Raw genomic sequence first — 6538 nt, forward strand, 5'->3', positions numbered from 1 at the left:
TGCCAGTCCACTTAAATGAACAAAAAAGCCTGTTACATGTCTCAGTAATTAATTGAATTCAAATTTCATGGCAATACTTACTAAGATTCACCTTTAACATGGTCCCCCTTCCAAAAACCAGCTTCAGGCTGCTTAAAAACCCCACAGGGATCTATTTCATTACAAAAACCAAAGTGAGCTTCATTTTCAAGCACAGGAATTCTCCCAGGTTCTCTCACTTGGTTGAAACCCAGTTCAGCACCAAGCACGTATTTAGGTAAACTCAAGAAAAGTCTTAAACTCATACATTCTTTGGAATGGTAGGAAACCTCCGAAACCATTTCCTACAAGCTCACAACCTCAAGCATTTCTCTCCCAAGTGATCTCAGGTTTTGATGATCTCCAGGGACAGTCTTAGTCACCAATTCTCACGTTCTATTTTCTCACAACGAGAAAGGTTCACCTTATATCCAAATTCAACCGTTTCTCTGCCATAGCCAAGATCCATGAAGCTTTTTCATCCTCAAGTTTACCCTCAAATGGAATTTTTCATAAAATCTGACTCTGAAAAAAATCACGAATCACCTGACTGCCCATACTTTTCAAAGAGATTTCACATACATTATCTCATTTGAGTCTTACAAAATCCTTTGAGCTAGACAGAGCTGGAATCATAATCTCCACGTCATAGATGAACTGAGGCTTAGAGAGCTTCCCATGGACGCATGGTTGGTGAGTGGCTGAGTAAGATCCATTGTCTTTTGGCCCCGGGCTGAATGCCTTAATGATTTATTTGTACACGTTCACGTATTGATCATATCACCTTGGCTTTCAAGTATCTCTCCCTTCTTTATTCTCTTCCTTAATGAAAAGGACAATATCGTCAACAACAAAAACAATATCCACCCCCTTCCTCAAAAAAAAAAAAAAAAAAAGCACTCTAAACAAACCTCCAGCTCAACTTTTTCAGAGCAATGTTCTTTTAATCCTCACACACTTTCTGTGAGCCAGGAGATAAGAATTACCAATATTTCAGTTGCATTAATTGGGAAAACTGAGGGCCAGAGGAGACAGATCAGAATGCTGGTTATAGAGGCTGCAGCCTGGTACAGACAGCAATATATTGAACCTTAGAACACATGGGTCCTGGCCCTGCTATTGTGACCACATTCAAATCGCTTAACCACTCTGAATAGAGAGAATCATCGCTTTCTGCCTTCCTCTACCTTGTGGGACAATCAGACAAACGATGTGAAGAAATAAGGAAAGTGCCTTAATTGTTTTCCTTTTCTTAAGAAGACAGACCCTAGAAAATATCAAGATGGCGATATCCTTTACCCACACTGAATTTGTGCATACCTATGTGCTTATGCGTAAGAGCAACACTACACATTTCTAAGGCAAGTTTGAGACAGATTAACGTGGGCCAACACGGCGCATTCAGTTTAAAATTGATGGCTAGGCTCCTGCTTCAATGCTGGAGACAGAACTGTGGCTCAAGAGCCGTTACTCACTTGGCTTGACTAACATCCTGGTTCCTCCTCCAAAGGTTAGCTTGTTCCCTGCAGAGTTGGTCACACAGTGATTTGAGGCCCAGCAAAAACCACGGGGACCAAGGAAATCACACTCCATAGATGCCTGTCGAAGGCCCTGTCCTATGGCCATGGCAAAGTGGAGGGCTTGTGATGGTTATGGTAATCCTGTCTCCCAGCGCTGTGCACACTTTATAGAGCTGGAATGCTTGTCCCTGGGCACGTATTTGGGTCTCGCCCTTTCATATATTTACTTACTTCTCTGCTTTGGCTGTTTGGCCCTGGATCTGTGAGTGAGGATAATAGGTGTCAACCATAAACTCACTCAGGGGCCCATTTGACCATTCGTAACCCACAAAGGAACCTGAGAACAGGAAGCCCTGTAAGCTCTGGGAAGCTTTCAGGGTCAGGCTGGTCATATATCCAGCATGGAAATGCTGATGAACTCACCCATACACAGGCATGCACGCCGTTACCATCTCTATATTCAATTTAGTGCACAGGGAAGAGCCCAAAGGATACTTTAGTCTTGGGTCCACCCAGGCCCTCCGAGCTGCTGTGCCCTGTGGGTCAGCTTTACTTTCCTTGGTCCAAGTTTCAGACCCAGACCCCCTCCAGCTATTCTAGAGCCCATTCATTGGTGAGGCTTGTACTAAGGAAACGGGGAAGAGGCTTTTTGGGGAAAGTTTACAGAATATGATGGAGAGGTCATTTCTGATAAGAAAGGAGTTGATGGAGCCTTTGATAGGGAGATGGCTGAGAATCACAGGACTCCAGAAAAATAACCCTGGCAACTCTGTACCTCAATCTGGCATGCCCGGCCTGGGGTGAGGGCCACATCCTTCCCCTTGCGTTGGGTGTGGACCAGAGCAGGTGTTTCGGGATGCCTCACACTCTCTCGTGGGGCTGCCCTTCTCCTCTGCCTTTAGTGGGGACACATACCAGTCTCCTCTCAGATTCTCAAGTTCCTGAAAGTGACGCTAGGTGGTCTTGACCTTCCTTCCGCTTCCCCATCCCTGTCTAACTAAGAAGGAGGGTCCTCCAGTAGCAGCAATATTCCCTAAGACATTTCCCTAAGTCTTCCCTAAGACTTTCCCTTTAGTCCCTAAAGACTAAGGACATTCATTCATCTCCCTTTCCAATTTCTTCATAGTACTGTTTCCCTGGAGTAGAAAACAACCCACTCACCAGGCTGTACAGTTAGCTGAGTTCCTTTTCCAAAGTAGAGCCTCCCCAGACTTGAGTCTCTATCGACACAGTGCTGGGCCCCTTTACCTGAACTTGGTCCTAATGTTCCCCATCACTCTCTCCCCTGCCCTGGGGGACAGGGTTGAAAATTCACCCTCATCCTCTTTAAGTGGCTTTAAGTCTTTTTTCTTGTGCAGCCGACAGTCTGAGCGAGACAGTCAGATCTCAGAGGCTATCTCTCAGGGGACAAATGGTCTGGGCTAACAATAGTCTTCCACCAGCAGAGGCCCTCTCCCATCAGAAAGCAATTACACGGCCTTTTGAGAGTGTTTAAATTGGAAGGAACTTTGCTTCCCTGGCCCTATTTCCCAGTATAAAAGGCTGCTCACTTACTTGGATTGTCATTGTGTTTGGATCCCTTTCCAAAGCTGAACTTGTGAAAACTTTGATAGACTAGTTCTGTCCTCTGCAAAATCACCCCATTTCCCTCATTCAACCTCTGGTCGTCCCTCCAGGCATTCTCTTTTCCTCTTCTTTCTTTTTTTCTTCCTGATATGGTCCTTTATTTTCCCATTTATGGCCCTGGGAGATCATACCCCACCATCTTCTAGGTATAAAAATCCCAAATAGGTTTTAGCTGATGAATAATTCAATGACATATTTCTTTGGCTATCAAAATAATAAAAATAGAAGAAACAGGTCTGAGCTCACCTTCTCATCCTCTAGGCTGGAGTCATGAGATCTTAGCTCTTAGCATTGAAAGGGAGCCCAGAGATAATTCAGTCCAATATCTAAAATAGCATAGAAATCCCTTCTACAACATCAGATAGTCAGCCTAAAGGACCCAGTGTGCAGATCTCCAAGGAGAAAGAGTCCTGCACTTCACAAAGCAGCCTTTCCACTGCAGGCCGGTTCCCCTTGTTTAACAAGATTGCACAGGAGGCGGAGACACATATCCTTTCAGCCACTGGTACTAACCCCTTTCCTTGTCTAAATGGCAGTTCTTCAAATATTTGGAAAAAGTTATGTCTCATCTTAATACAACCCAGTGACTTTTGGGGGGGACCTGAGATAATTTCAGATAGCTAGCTTGGTTTTTTTCTGACCGTAAAGCCCATGCTCTCAACAAATTTATCCTTGTGAAGGCATCCCTGAGGCAGAGAGCATTTTGCGGTGGAGGAGGATGTGAGGGAGACACGTGAGGTAGACAGGTCAGGGTCCTAATGGTTATGGTCTTAGCGCAAACTGGGAAATCTTTTTGGAATTTAGTTACTGACCATTGTGCTTCCCAGCTGGAATTGCTTGTAACTGTGCCCACCATTTTGTTCTAAAATTATTCTCATTTTTTCCTTCTTACTTACTTGCTCTTACAGTTACTGTCATTCCTGCTCCAAACGTCAACTTGTAGTCATTAGAGTCACAGTGCTACGTCTTCCTACGCAAACCTCGTCCTGGATAAGAGAGTGGGCTGTCCTGAGGTCTAGCGCTGCCCCCTCTGTGTAGGAGCCCTTTGGTAACTATTTTAACCTCTTGCTTTGTTTTTCACTTTCACAGTTTCCTCACCTGTGAAAGTGGGGATGATAGTATCTATCCCAGGAGACCGTGAGGAAGGTTAAATGACTTAAAGTATGAGAGACATTTACACAATACTTTGCACATAGCAAGTGTTCAGTAAATGTTAGATTATTATCAATATAATTATAATATATAATTTTAATTTAATAAAATTTTAATTTGTCACATCTCCTCTCTGAAACCCTGGACATTCATAGGTCCTTTAAGTTATATCCAAATGCTTTTTTTTTGGGTCAACTAATAAAAGCAGCAATAGTTAAAATTTGGGAATTTTCCTTATATAAGATACCATCCCAAGAGTATGGCTGGCAGTTTCAGAATGTTTACTGAATCATAGGATTTGTTTACTACATTTTATATCTGTTTAAGGGACATATGAACAAGGACCCAAAACACAAAATAAAAGAACTCAAAATAAATACAGACTGGTAAGAGGAATTCAGGATAATACGTTGGTGACTTTTTCCTGTAGACAACTGTCACTTGGCTTTACACTGAGTTTCGTCCCAGATCCGAAGTAAAAATCTGGAGTTGTACACCATGTTTACTCTCATTACAAAAAGTCTCCTGGACTTCCTAAAAGGGAGGTGTGTTATCCAGAGATGACTAACCAAGTTAGGCCAAGACTAATGCAACCCCACCAGCTTTTTTATTTTTTTGCTACTTTCCTAGAAAATTCAAGAACCAAAATGAGGAATGAGGCAAGAAGACCCATTCATTATCAGAGACAGGCAAGACAAGGGCATCTGATTTTCTTCAGTGCTTTTATCGATTTCTTTTCTTTAGTTTTCTGCTTGGGTTCTTTCTTGTGTCTTCTGTGCTTCATACGCACACTATGTGAAACAGGGACACTGCAAATAAATGCTCTTTACCTTTCTCTTTTCCTAATTATAAATGGAACGTCTCCTCCGGTGGTGGATTGGATTGTGAGGAGAATCCTGCTTCTACCTTTAGTTCCAGGGCTATCTGGAAGCTTCTCTCCTTGAGTTGGACCTAGGTCTGTGTTGTGCTTGGCAACCTGACCTGAGCTTCCTTTTAAGGACACCCTGAACCACAACAACAAGCTAGCAGTATTATGTATGTATGATCAAACAAGATCACTGCGTCTTAGCTGTCAAAGTACCAAAGTCCATTATATAACCAAATGTACTTTAACAGCCCCCGCCCAGCCCCACAGTGAAACTGTACATTTTGGCTTTTTTTCTCCTGCTCTCTGCCTGCATATTCCCTTTAGCAAGGGGGGAGAAAAAAGAGGCCGCCGTGTTGGCTGTCATTTGCAAGTCTAGATGAAACATTATTTATGGGCAAAATATTTTGCTGACACTTTCAAGAGAAAGGAAACCTCAGAGCCAAGAGTTAGACACCCACACAGTTTGGATTTAAACAAATCTCAACAAGTGAACACAGTTAGGAGACATAAAATAGAGGTGACTTCAGTCCAAGGCAAGTAATTATAATACTTATGCAGTTTGGGAGGGCAAACTTGTTCTTACTTGTAGAAACGATAAGCAGTGTGTTACAGGCACACTATGCTGGAAGGGCACCAGAGAGCTATAGAAATAGAGCTTCATTTAAATATCTTAAATAGGCACTTTTGTGTTTAGCAACTTATGTAGAAATAAGCCAGGATAGACTAGAAATATGGCTGGCCAACTAGACTTGGTTTAAGATAGTTCCTGGTAAAACCATCTTGTAGCATTTCTCCTGGTTCTAGTGAAAATATTATGAGAAAGAGAGGTTCCCTTTATGGAATCTGATCCTATTCTTCTAGGTTAGGATAGCTTCTTTTCTACTCATTTTCACCAGCTCCTATTCCAAACTTAGCAAAAAGGCTTCTCTTTCTCTTTGGTTTTTGATAAATAATTCTCTTCTTATGTTACCCTTTTAAGTATGTGTTTTTAGTATCTCTCCCCCCACCCTACTCCACCCCCTGGCCCATTACGTTACATAAATGTACAGCATACATTTATAGATGAATAAATCCGTGGAAATAGTATTTAATTGTAGCGGCCTACCAGGTACAACAGTCAGTTGAGCCCCAGATCCAAAGGTCAGTTGCCAGCTTGAACCAGAGGAAACACTGTGCTATGCCCAACAACAAAAACCAGATCCAGAATAGGCCGGGTTGGCAGAGCACAGAGTAAAGAGTTGGCAATTACTTTATGAATTAGGTGTGTATTATTGTCAATCTAGGTTTGATCTGGAGTGACCAAAGTGCCTATCTACAAATTGTAAATAAAACCTTCTTTGTCTTTATAAGCTCA

The 6538-nt window shown here is 42.5% G+C and overlaps 1 gene segment (V, D, J or C); it reads right to left on the reverse strand.

Annotated features, from left to right (window-relative positions):
- Positions 1–6269, reverse strand: part of LOC309656262 (T cell receptor alpha chain constant-like) — a 30401-nt gene extending 24132 nt beyond the window's left edge. Inside the window, exon 1 of the C gene segment in view lies at positions 4061–6269.
- Between the last annotated feature and the right edge of the window lie 269 nt (positions 6270–6538).

The sequence above is a fragment of the Balaenoptera physalus genome (genome assembly GCF_965194825.1).
Source record: "Balaenoptera physalus genome assembly, chromosome: 2".
Taxonomy (NCBI): Eukaryota; Metazoa; Chordata; class Mammalia; order Artiodactyla; family Balaenopteridae; genus Balaenoptera; species Balaenoptera physalus.